The 13310-nt window shown below is 50.3% G+C and overlaps 2 long non-coding RNA genes across 2 annotated transcripts in view; both read left to right on the forward strand.

Annotated features, from left to right (window-relative positions):
• Positions 1-4975, forward strand: part of LOC128915873 (uncharacterized) — a 163449-nt gene extending 158474 nt beyond the window's left edge. The window contains exon 6 of the long non-coding RNA XR_008468784.1: positions 2084-4975. This is a non-coding gene — a long non-coding RNA (uncharacterized LOC128915873). The remainder of the gene's footprint in view (positions 1-2083) is intronic.
• Positions 4976-5373: 398 nt separating this feature from the next.
• LOC128915660 (uncharacterized) lies at positions 5374-12449 on the forward strand. The gene is made up of 3 exons (XR_008468707.1): positions 5374-6795; positions 7271-7364; positions 11669-12449. It is a non-coding gene; the product is annotated as an uncharacterized LOC128915660 (long non-coding RNA).
• The last annotated feature ends 861 nt before the right edge of the window (positions 12450-13310 follow it).

Below are 13310 nucleotides of genomic sequence, written 5' to 3' on the forward strand. Positions count from 1 at the left end.
AGCCCAAGGTATTACGCCTGGTAATGCAAGTTGTATTACTAAAAGAGATTTAAGCTTGTAAATGTTGTGAAGGGCTAAAGATGTGCAGAGGGATGGTTACTGCATCTCAGCCATGTTCCTCTGATGATGGTCTGTAGGAGGAGATAAGCAACCTGTTGCAGCTGTCAGAGGAATAAGTCTCTTATCTCAACTGGTTGATCCATAAAGGTCCAAGCCCTGCTCTCAGACAGGTCATTTTCACTACAACATCAGGACATCCCATAGACTTACTGAGGGTATAAGAAGCCCAGGGTTATCAGAGGTTATCAGCCCAAGCCCCTGGCATTAAAAAAAAAGGCCCAAAAAGATTCTTCTTAGTTTTGCAGGCTGCGTTTAAAGAAAAAGAAAGAGGGCATTAAAAAAAAAAGGCATACAACTGAGGGATTTAGGAGGGTGATCCAACCCCCTGCAGCCAGAGAAAGAGACTGTCACAACTCTTAACTCCGGTACTCTGGCCAAATTATTAATAGAGAAGGTGACTGACAGATTCCAGATACTCAAGTCAGGCTGCCTCCTGACATTTGCTGTTGGTAAAAATAAGTAGCCTTTCTTTACATCTAACAAAAATCTCTTCCCTGGCTCTCCTTGACGGTTCTCCCTCCTGTCTCCACCTCCAGAGATGTCTGAACAGTATAATTTCCTTTTATTTTTAGCCGTCTTTCATAATTGAAAGTATCTCTGTGTCAAAGAGAAAACGTTCCCATGAATTCCTCAACAGGCACTTACTGAAAGCAATTGATGAAAATGAAATATTTAATGGGGTTTTATACCTGTGGATCTGGAGACACTGATGCATCTCAAAAGCAGAATTTTAATGACATCAGGGTGGATGGGCATGTGGCCATCATCTCCCCAGCTTTGCTGGTGCTTCACTTTTGGGGTCAGTATTGGATCCTGCCTGAGGGGTGCATGAGTCAGTGGCAGGTGAGCTTTGGGAAGAGGTGGCTGCTTCTGACCCCAGAGTTTCCTGCTGTTCCTACTGAAGTCCCAGTACTGCTGCTTGGATCAAACCTGCTGTTTCTCACTTGTCAGTAGTATTTAGGGTGGCTGCAGCGCTCTCCAGAGATTTAGCCGCTTTCACAGACCTGCATGAGTTTGCATTTGAGATCTTCCTGAAGTATCATTTTTGTCTTTGTATTTAATAGTCTCTCTATGACTTTTCTTCCCTGGATTAGCTCACCTCTCCCTCGGCCAGTTCTGTGGTCCCGTTTCAATGCTCAGGGAAGGCAGATGCTGCTCCTGCCCCTCCTCAGCAGCTCAGATGGATTTTGCCTTGGCCTAAAGAGCTGTAGCAAGAGCATTTCAAAGAAAGTAGAGGAGCAGAAACAGCCCCTCAACAGCACACAGTGAGGCAGGAGTTGATTCAGTTTCACACGGCTACTAAAACTGACACTGAGGATCCAAGGTTTTAATTGCATCCACTTCGCAATTCAAGCTCTCTCTAATCAAGCTGTCTATGTTGTGACTCACCCCTAGCCCAGAGCTGACTGCTGTGCAGGTAGAGAGGACGGACCTCGGGTCGTCTTGCCTTTTCTCACTCCCTCACCAGCTAATAACCTCTCCTTCCTATGTGCCCACTTCTAGGCTGCCTCCCCTCACCCCCCAAGTGTCACTGCTCTGTCCCCAGCCACCTCCCAGCAGGAGCAGTGGCTCATGCATCTCACAGCGTCTCAGTGGAGAAGGGTGTGGGGAACCCTGTTGTGTCCTCAAAATTAAGGAGGCAGATGCCCACCTTCTCACTGCTGTCCCCAGAAGTGGGTATCAGCCTAAGGAGGGTCTCACTTGCTGCCTGTGTCAGTCCCTCACGGTTTTCTGTTGCAAAAGCTGTGGAAGAGGGTTTTCAGCGCACTGCATCTGTTTGGGAATTATAACACGGCTGGAATTTATGAATCATAACTAATGGTGTTGCCAGGTACAGGGAGGATTATGTGTGATCTAATAACACCTGACCATTAATCACCTGTGGTAGGTTCTGAGCACATTGCACAACAGGTAACATAACTGACCTTTTAAGGTGAAACCACAAAAGGTGTTTCTTTTGTAGGTGTTTCCTTGCTCTGCTTGGCTAGAGCATCCTTGTGAGTAGCAGGACCTCCTGGCCTGGTGGAAGGAGGCAGGAGTATTGTCTCACGAGTGTTGTCACATCTCAAAGGAGTTTCCCACTGGGATTTCTGCAGTGATTTCAACAGCAAGCGGGAGAACTGAGTCTGAATTTTCTATGAAGCTGTTGTTGCACAGGTGTCTGTGGATGCCCAGAAGCCCAGGTGGTCTCCAAAGGAGGCTGGAAATGTTCTTCCGTCTCAGAGAAGACATCGCTGGGCTGGACCCATGACTGTAATCTAGCCCTACAGTGTTCCTGCATGTGAATTTTGCAGGGTCAGAGCTAGCAAACTCATGCCGTTTGTGCATCGTTCATTCACTCCTGTCCACCAACCCCAAAGAAACATGTTTCCCCTATGAAGAGCTGCCTCCATAATGAAGATACAAATAATTAAGATAATGAAGATGACCCTTGCCTGGCAGTGACAGTCCATTCCTGCTGCTGCCCCGGCACTGGGAGCAGCTGGAGCATGTGCCACCCGCTCAACATCCTCAACAACCTCTTGGGCTAAGCTTAGCTTAACCAATACAAATATATCTGCCGTGTGAACACAAGTGCATTTAATCACTGAGATAAATTTAAAGTAATTGCTCAGGTGACATTCGCCCTTCCAGGGGCATTTGTGAATGAGCAGGGGTTTTCTGGGTAACCCCACGCTCTGCCCAGGTGCTGACAGCGACTTTTCCAGACAGCCAAAGCACAATTCTTCCTTTTGAATATCTTCCCTGCGGCCCTTGGAGTGGTTTCAAGTGAAAAACAAAACGGCGACATTTTAAACATTGCCTCCCACGCAGTGTCTCTCTTCAGCCTTCGTTGCCGCTTGCTGTGGGTTCAGAAGTCTCTGGTGGATCAGCCTGCCCCCGAAAAAACGTGGGTTTGCCAAAATAGAAGCATTTTTGCAGAAGGCAATGATTTGGCTGAATGTTTTGCCAGCATGCGTCTCTGGAGTTTGCGATTTGTTTCAGCATTTTTGTGTCTTTGTTTAATTTTGGATTTCATTTTCTTGTACAAGATGCTATCAAAACAAAGTGTTTTAATGTTTTCATATAATTTTCTTTGGGGCGGGGAAAAACATTGATTTTCAAATACATTTTGAAATGCTAGAATTCCCTACCGAGCAGTAGTCTTATTTTGCTGTCAGCTCACAGCATCAGCTCTGGTTACACAGACGTTAATGCCACCGTGAAAAGACCCGAACATCCTTTCCACTAATATGCTTTACTTTCAGGATGGTGAATTATTTAAAATGCTTTCTATGGCTTTAGTCTGTCCCAAGCCACAATCTCATATTTCATTAATGTTGGTCTCATAATCGATTATTTCTTCTCTGGAAGCAGCTGGGATCTCCTGTCAAGGATCAAGGTGCACTCGGTACCCTCCGTGGGTGGGGATGGAGAGCAGGGCAGATGGGGTCTGGCCTGATGCACTAATTCAGCCAAAGCCAGGGGTGGCTGTGACCTGCACGACCCAGCACGAGTTGGAGAAGAGCGAAGCCAACAGCTGAGCAGAGAAATTACACAAGCAAGGTGAAGTAGACACTAGGGTTGGTGGACCTTAGAGAGAGAGCATGGAACAAAACAAGAAAAGATTTTTCAAGGCAATGGGAAGCATTTGTATTTGATATGCCTCTGCAAATGCCGTTTTCTGGCACCCAGGAAAACTGCTCACTTTTCCCAGGTGCCAGAGGGAGAGTGTAGAATAATGTGTACAGCAGAAATTCCTGCAGCTCTTGGCTCAACAGAGCATAATTGCTGAAGACTGGAGCCTGCTCAGGACAGTGGACCTAACACCTCTGCGCTTGTAAGAAGCGGGATCTTGGGTGACCACAAGCAGTAAGCTTGGGATGTCATTAAAATAGCAACACCTGTAGTGGCGCAGAGGCCCGAATTCCCTGCCAAGGAGTTTCGGTGTGCTGCTAACTTGGAGGGAAGATGCCACCTACTAAATCACCCAAACCACTTCCTGCAGCACCTGGTTTTTCCTCACGTCTCTTATCCAAATGGTTGCTAGACCTATGTAAAAAATGCTGTCTCAGCTGAAATAGCTGGGCTGGGCATTGCTGGATCCACACCACACCTCACCAGTGGGACAGCTGGAGGACAAGTGACATGCAGAAGGAGTAATGCCTGAACCCGCACCATGGGCAGAGCCAGGGCACAGCCCTGTTCCATACTGGAGCTTGTCAGAGTACAGCTCTTCATCACAGCCCTCAATGGAGACAGGTGACATGCAGGCACTTGTGGCTGCTCATGGGCTCTTGGAGATGTGAGGGCATTGCCAGAAATGCATCAGGAGTGGTCAGTTAGGAGAGCTGCCCAAGCACCTTCAGGGCCAAAGCAGTACCAGCTTTCAGATCTTGGATGCATCAATCCAGATGGGGATGGACAGCCAACATGAACCCTTGTCCTGCACCAGAGTTCCCCTCTCCAAAGCAGCTCCTTCAGGAAGGGCGTGGTTTTGGTCAGAATCTTCTCTCTTGACCTGGGACCCAGCCCAGTATATTGGTGGTCCCTCGGTCGCCATGGAGTTGCATGCTCACAACTCACATGCCAAAGGCAAAAACCCCACAGTGATTCCCTCTGGTCATTATTTTCTTAATATAGTGACTCCACCAGGCAGGTAGTCAGCAACAGCGGGCACTGTTGGCAGAGACAAGAACCCTCTTGCTTTCCTTCCTGGAGAAGGGACTTGAGTGTCACACTTGCTCCCTGGCCGGGAGAAGACCTGGCAGAGAGGATCGGCAAGCCATGGGCATTTTGCACTCCCAGAAACTTCCCCACCACCTGGTCAAGCCAATTCGATGACTATTGTTTCTGGATGTGGGCTGGAAGACAGGCAGAGGTATCTCAGGCTGTCTGGAACCTTCAGCAGGGAGGAGGGCAAGCTGCCTGCTTGCTCCTCAGCTCTCTCTTTCTCAAGGGCTTCAGGAAGCTGGAGAGATTCAGAGGTGGTTTCTTCCCCTTTCTTGAAAGTGTGGCTAAAAATAAAAAGAGTACTGAAACCAAGCCCAGCCCACGAAGCAGTGTGTAGGTGTGATGCTAACCAACACCTGGGGCTGTGAAGCGTCCCAGGGGAGCTGGCATCCATCTGGTAGACATGTTGGCTCTTTCTCCTCATTCTTTCCTTGGCACCTTTTCAAAGAGCACACGAGATGATGAATCTAATGTCGTTTTGTTTGAAAATGCCCTACACATATTGTTACGGTTATAAGGAGAAGAGGACAACAGCAGGACAGTGGTTTTCATTTGCAAAACCTACCAGGACCCTCAGGCTGCTACTGTGCTCTCTGCTTTTATTTCATGGCTGAAGGTTTCTAGAGGTGGCTGGTAGAAAATGGTGAAGGCAGATAGTTCCTCATGGTGAGAAACCAGGATGTCTCTGAGGTTTAGCTCTTGGTAGAGGTAAATAGACCAGCGGACAACATGCGGTGCACAGCGGTGAGTTCTTGGACGGACCTGGGTGGCAAAGGGGGAAGGTTAAATGGAAAGGATCTGCTCCAAGTGTCGTGAAACCTCAACTCAAGACCTGAAAGGAAGGGTGCCATGGCAGTTGACTTGTTATAGGTTCTCTGTGGCAGGGCAATGTGGACGTGCCAGCCCCATGGTGCACCCTTCACTCACACCCTCTCAGAGTGTGCATGGGTAGGTTTTGTGTGTGTGATGGGGAGACATAGGTCTTCCCTGAAGATGGAGGATTTGTAGGGCCTTTCCATAGTGAGAAAAGTCATAAAACATGTGCATGCCACTGCCACAGTCTCCCCAGAAGACCCGTGCCTCCACTCTGCCATAGCAAAGGGGATTGGGGCAGGGTGGGCGTTAACATACTGATCCTTACACAGCCTGAGAGCTACAACTATGGTGGGTGAAGGGCTGTAGTGGACAAACACGGACTTAGTGTCACCTGTAATCAGCAGAGATTGGCATTTGGGTATGAAGGGAATTTGCTACTGTTGGGTTCAGTAAATTGCTTGGTGATACTGTGACCTTGGAGCAGCTGATATCCTCCCTTTGCATGGCCAGGAGGAGCTGTGTGCAGCCTTAGGGATGGGAGCATTACCTTGTGATGCAAAAAAGCCTGAGGTTTGGTGGCTAAAGGTAGCGCAGGCGGGACAGTGCACATACAAGATGAGTTTTATGAGGTGCGTTGGTCTGCAATAGCCTACTCGGGCGCAGGGTCCCAGCTACTGCAGCCAGCTGAGAGGCAGTAATTCCCCTTTTCGCCCTACGTTCTCCATCCCCAATGCCTTTGGTAGGACTAGGAAATGGTAGGAAAGAAAGTATCCTCAGAGCAAGCCAAGTCATGGAGCAGCAAAGCTGGAAGGAGGGCTGTGAAAACCCAGGTGGGAACCAAACGGGCTGTACTTCCAGTGGCAAATTCTCAGAGATGGGCTTCCAGGGGCAGTCCTGGATAGTGTTGCCTACGGACACCAGCAAAACAAAAAGCCATGAACGTTGCCTAGACCCCGCATTAACGTCCTTTCCCACTATCCACAACCTCTGCTGATGTAAATATGCAGCTGGAAGCAGTTTATTCCCTGTCAGCCCTTTCCTGCTTATCTGGAGCCAGCGGCGAGAGCAGGAGCCGCTCTCGCAGAGGGACCCTGCAAATCCTCGGACGAACGCCTGGACCGAGCGCTGTTTCCCAGGGGGATCGAGGTAGATTGGATAATTAATCACAGCTTGTCTGGGGGAGGATGAGGAAGTCTGAATAAAGGTGTTAACGGCTCTTAAAGGCTTTCCCAGTTCACAGAGGGTGCTGCCTCAAACAGATTATCTGGAAATATTATTAGCTGGAGTGGGAAAGGTTTTTTTTCCTCCTCTAGGCTCTTTGCAGCCACCCTAAATCTGCTTGAGCTGTGGAGACAGGTTTTATTGTGTGGGGGGGGAGGTGGGAGAGAAGTGTTGGCTGTCAGTGGGTCAGCAATTAATTGGTTTATTCCTTTCTCACGGTTATTTTCTAACCAACAACTGCTAAAACCCTGGTGCCCACTTTGTCCCAGCTCAGGAAACAAGAACCACAGGGATTTGGGGGGCAGGGGGGAGGGACCCCAGGCCATGAGGTTGGCTTTGCAGGGGCTGCCGGGAGGTCCTTTGTCCCCTGCCAAGCCTCTTTCGCCTTGTCTCGTCTTAGGAGGAGGATGTGATTAGTGTTTTCTGCCATGGGATGTCAGCTGAGGGATAAGAACCATGTGCCAAGAGGAGGAAAGAGCTGCCATGGATGGATGGTAAGTGAAAGCAGAGACGTGCCCCCTTTGCTCCAAAGGAAGCTTTCCTTCCAACGTCTCCATGGCCCGTTAGTTCAGATGAATGCCATTCAGCCCGGTGCTGCCTTCTCTCCTGGCAGCAGTGGCCTTGTTCCTGGGTGAGGGTGGGCTCTTCTCCATCTTCCACTGCCATCTGGGAAGCCATTTCTTATGAAACCAGCTTTATTGGAGGAACGTTCCTGTTTCCCCATGGCTTTGTCACAATTCTAGTGCCTTTGCAAGTCAGAAACAAGAGGGTGCCGTCAAAGCAGAAACCTCGTGCCCTGCCAGCTCCAGCTCAGCCCAGTTTCTGCCCACCAGCCCTGCTGCTATAACCGAGCTGGTCGGTGGCAGGACTGTGCTGGCACAGCTGTGCCTGGCAGCAGGGTCTTGCTGGGAGCATCACAGATGGCTCTCTTCCGGTAATTGCCCTGATAGTGCATCTCGAGCTGGGAAATCACCTTTCAGACCAGAGGAGGAATAGAAAAAGGATATGGCTTTGGCCTGAAGGATTTTGATATTTGTAGCTTGGCATCATTTTGGCTTGGAGTGAAAAGCAGACGTTTCCAATCCTAGAAAGGTGATGGAGTGGGGACGGTGAAAGTGCTGGTGCAGGGTCGTCCCCGCTCTGCTGCGCCTGCCTGGCCTCCCCAAAGCCTGCTGGGCAAGTGGGAAACCCCCTCCAAGGAGACATCCATTTGAAATCACATCATCAAAAGGGAACGCTCCCTGTTGCTGTGCTGCTGCTTCTCTCCCAGCTCTTCCAAGATCTTCAGTAGGAATTAGGCACTCTGAATGGAGTCCCACGGGCTGCTTTCGTCATGGTTACATTGATTTCCAACAGCTAATTTAGCCCCAAAGAAAGCATAATGAAAGCAGCAGATTTCCATCTGCGAAAGGGAGACCATCCCTTTCGGACGTGAAGCACAGCAAGCCCAAACCAGATCCCCATTCTCCGTGGGGATCGTCCTGCAGGGATGACAGGAGAAATGAAGTGAGTCCCCAGCCCTCTCTGGAGCTAAACTGCAAAACCACAGGCTTCGCCAAAGCCCTTCTCCCAGCAGAGTCTCTGTCTCTCGACTCAGGGCTGGAAATATTGACAGGTATGGAAAATCCATTACAAATAACTAAATTAACCCTCCCTGCGGCACTGCCAGCTCTGTAAGCGCTTCCCCAGCTGCTGGGGGACTGCAGGAGCACTCCCCAGAGCGAGCGGACGCAGGTGGTGCTGGCATGTGTCTGGAAACAGCCCGACGGCGGGGGGGAGGATGGACTTTGTGGTTGTCTGGACCCTTCCCCTCCGCGACGGGACCTTTCGCCAAGCCCTGTAGCCTCTCTGGGGTTTCCAGGCAGCCCAACGTCTGCCCTGGGGGAGCCCCACTGGAGGCCTGGGGTCCGGGCTTGGCAGAGGTGGCAGAGCAGGGATATACCCAGTTTCCTCGAGGCAGAAATGTAATTTTGCATTTAAATAGTTTTTTCCTCCCCCAAAGGGTCCTTAACCGTTCGCTAAGCTGTTAAGAGGCAGGGCGGGTCTGGCTGGCCAACCTGCAAGGTGATGGTGGGATAGAGGGGAAGGGACCAGGCACTGCACGGGTCCACACTTGTGACCAGCACATTAACTATGGGAAGGGAGAGATGTTGGCCAAGGGCTCCAGTGAAACCCTGTCATCAGGTGCAACCTGCCAGGGGCTCTTTAACGTCCATCTGCTAGAACCTGAAGCAGCACATGTTGTTGAGTAGCTCCTACGTGCTCGTACTGAACAGAAGGGCGGTGTCCACAACCAACGCTGCATGATTTTTTCCCAAGGGTTGCTGGAGAGCATGGAGCAGGCAGGAACCAGGAGAGGGACAGGCTGTTTTGATGTTGGACTCTTGTTACTGTGTTAAGTGAACCAGAAGGTCAGCGTTTCTGGTGTGCAGGCAAGCTTTGAACTAAGCCAAGCTCTAGCACATTCCACAGTCCCTTTCCTTCTTGAAGGATGTTTCTGGTAACACGTTTCTGGGTGGCACAAGGAGCTCTGATCTTGATAGTGCTGGATAGAGGCAGAGAGATGCTCCAGGAGGAGCAACTGGACAAGGGGCTTGTTGCAGTCATCTCCTGCCGTATCCTTCCAGTGCTCCCCACTTCCCTTCAGGCTTTAATTCTGCAAAGCAAGTTGGATTGTAGCCACTGGGACCAAATAGATATACCTGGTTAGTCTTGTGTTGCCCATTACGGGGATAGAGCAGCGTAGTGTACATGATGGACGAGACCAACTGCTCATTCTTGTCTTGAAGAGCCTTCTGTTAGATGTGAAGAACCAGGGTTCACACCGCAGCTTACGTTTCACCAGTAACTTCTCCTGCATTTGGAATTGCGTTGTCTCTCTTAATCATGTAAGGCTTATTTTCCCACACTGGAAAATGAATTCAGCACTGCTGGCAAAGCTGGGGGCCAGGAAGTTTTAATTACTGTTTGTACAGTGCTTTGGGGCTCTGGAGTGAATGGTGCTGGAGGCCTGGGAAGGGTTATATTATATATTGGCAGATACTTATCTTTTATTATATATGTGAGCTCTGTGGTCCTGTCAGCAGCTCCTTCCTGATGCCTGGATGCAGTGAGGCTCCCTAACGCAAGTAGTGCAAGTACCCCCCTCCTACAGCCACTCACCACTGCTGAGCATCACTGCCCAGTAAGAGGGGGACCTACTGAAGTCCAGTGTCCACCTCCAGAGAAACTAAACTCAACCAGCCAGCGTGTACCTGTAAAACCCACCTGCTCTGCAGGAGAGAAGAGCCATGAAGCTCTCCTCTCACAAGGCTTTTCCCATTAGAGCATCCTTTCCTTAGGCAATGCAGCCACATCCTACATTAACCTTCCTGTCCCCTTGCTCCCCCCACTCAGTACAACACCTCCTTAATTATAATCCATCAAATTCCTCTCTCCTCTACCTGGAAAGAATAGGATTTGGGGACAAGGAACAAATGTGACAGCGTAAGTCTCTTTTCATGGGAAAGACAAATCTATCCAGCACCCTGCTGGGAACGCTGCTTTGCCTAAACCCAGCATAATGCAGTAAGAAGTTAAGACTCTTAGCGGCCAAACAGTGCAAGAGTCCTATTAAGCACATCCCAGGTCTTTGCGGTCAAGTGCTCTGCGTCGCACCCAGCGCACCGCGTTTGGCACAACGGGGCAATTGTGGCCCTGCTGCTCTGGCATTGGTGTCCCACATGTGCCTGGGCTGGGCTGCAGAGAGGACAGGCTGTTCAACGGCCTCTTGCAGGTCAAAGCCGGTGGTTCAGGAAATGAGCTTGTAGCGGACAGAATGTTTTCAATATTGGCAAAGTCCTGGGAAAAGGACAAGTTAGCTATCAATTAGTATGTGTGCCCACGTGGTTACAGCTGTGGGTGTGTGAGGTGATATGGTATCCAGGATCGTGGTACCATCCACACAAAAATCAGTGAGGGAGTACGATGACTTCGACCTAAAATATTATTTCAATTTTTTTTCATCCATTTGTGTTTTGGTGGCACACTTGTTTTTCCGACAGATACTGCAGAAATATTCAGCTGATTGCTGTAAAGGACAAAACTGGGGGTTTGTCTGTCCAAATTTACTTAAAATTTGCCAAAGTGTCTAAAAATGTAAAAGCCTCCCCGAAAGATGTGCTTTTCCTCTTTAGCCAGGTCTCACACCGGTGGTTACTCCTGAACGGTGGCTTTCTGGGATGGTGGGGAGCCGCTCGCTGCCTGTGCCAGGCACAGCAGGATGGGGGGGATGGCCTGGGCGGGAGCCCTGTGCGCGGGGTGAGGGCAGAGCCCAAGTGACAGCACTGCAGTCACCACCCAGCGGGTGACATTGCCAGCGCTGCTTCGGATGTGTCCCTTTCAGTCTGAGGTGTGGAGAAGGTAGGAAGAATTTAGCTGAGCCTCTGTGACCTCGATGCTGCTGGTCATAGAGGGTTTCCTTTACCACCAGGTATGTTAATGGCTTCTGCCATGTGGCTGCTGGGTCGAGAACTGTGGCTTTCTTGGCACAGTTGGTTCCAGGTGCCACGCGTTGCCACAGCCACCTTGCCAAAATCAGGTGAGGAGTGTATCCACCAGCCCTTTCGGCAGCACCAGCGTGCTGGGGTGTGACGGAGCCAGCCCAGCTCCACGCCGGGGAAGCGTGGAAAGGCACGGGGCTGCTAATGGTCCCACTCGCATCCCTCCAGTGCTTCCCCACTGGCGAGCAGGTGTCAGGGGAACATGTTGTGCAATGGGTTTAGTCAGCCTGGGGTAACTCCTGTTCTCTCTCTTTCAGGATATTCTTCTCCGCACCCCACCTGACATCCAGTGGAGGCAAAGAAATAAATGCATGGATCCAGGTATTGCCTGCTGCTGGGCTGGTATCACAAGCACTCCGGAGCAGTAAAAAGAGTGCTGGCACCACAGATTTCACCTTTAATTTAAACCGTCCTTTTTAGGGATGGGGCCAGAGCTGGCCCTGCAAGGGAGAATCCAGCTCCAAACACTCCAAGGAAGCAAACAGACCCTTTAAAGACATTTAATGCTGATGAAAGCAGGGAGGGATTCAACGTAAAGCCACAAAACCAATTTTGAGGAAGAAATGCGGCTTGTCTCCTGTTCCCCATCCTGCAAACTGAAAGGGAGAGGCTGTCCATCACTGCCTGTCGTTTCGGGTCAGCATCCCAGGCAAGGGCAGCATCCCTGGGTGCTCAACGGACTCTTTGAGTGTGGTTCTGTTTAGGTTGGCCACCGCTGATCCCAGCCTGTCTTCGGCACACGGACGCTTTTAAGCCCTCGGGGAGGGGTCGGCGTGGCCAGCCAGAGGGGGAGAGCGCCAGCCCGCTGCACGCTCCGCGGCTGCCGAGGACACTGCTGCGATTCATTCATGTCCCCGCTCAGGGCACAGACTGTAAACACGGCAGGGAAGCCAGGCCACATCCCAGCCCAGCTTGGCTGCCTGCCTCGTCGAGGTCCCCATCGCCCAGAATTTGGAGCTCGTCTCTTTTTCCATTACCTCCAAGCAGTAATCGTGAATGTTTCCGTAACGTTTCCTAAAAATAAAAACATCAACAGAAATAGCCATTCAATAACACGAGTCTGTGCATCTCTGGGCCCTGAGCAATCTGCAGGCTGGGAGGAAAAACGCTGAAATAGCTCATGAGTTTGAAGATACGCTGAGAAGTTCCCTTACTGCACGCGGACCAGCTCTTACCAGCATCACCTGGGGCAGGAGGGCGGTTTGAAGACTGTTTTTCTTCCCTCCCTAGGCAAATAGCCAACCCCTCTCCAGAAACAGCCCATCTGTCTGATACTCTGTTTGATAGAGAAACCTGTATCTGAAAAAAAGAGACACAACTTGTGATGACCATGACGAGATGCCTGTAGTGCGGCAGCGTATGAACTAGTTACTGTTCCTTCACTTAAGTAGGGTGTTAATTTTCTGTTATGGCTTTCACAGGGAAAGAAGTCAAAGGATATGGGCACCCTATGTTGGGCAAGGCCTGGCTGCGCAGCAAAGTAAAGCGTAAATCTACGCAGCAAAGCGTAAATCTGGTCCGGTTCATAATGGCTTTAAATATCAGGGAGCTGCTGTTGATGGAGAACTCTGAAGCTGTCTTGACAGCAGCACTATGCAGCAGCACAGGAGAGAAATCAGAAAGTGAGTACTTTGTGCAGCCTTTTAGGGAACGAGGGGTTGAGCCAGGGTGTAAAGATAACAAAATTAACTCCGACTTGCAGTTCAGGCAACGTTAAACCCCTGCAATTCAGGTTTTTGGGGAATGACCCTACTTGGCATCCTTTCTTGCCTTCCTCTGTCCCCATCAAAATCCCTGGCTGGATCCTTTGTAGGAACCAGTGACAGGGACGGGAGCTTCTCCCCACCAGCTGAGGATGGATGGTGGGTGCTCTGGTGGTTAAAGCACTGGTATAGGCTG

This window comes from Rissa tridactyla, chromosome 10 (genome assembly GCF_028500815.1).
Source record: "Rissa tridactyla isolate bRisTri1 chromosome 10, bRisTri1.patW.cur.20221130, whole genome shotgun sequence".
Taxonomy (NCBI): Eukaryota; Metazoa; Chordata; class Aves; order Charadriiformes; family Laridae; genus Rissa; species Rissa tridactyla.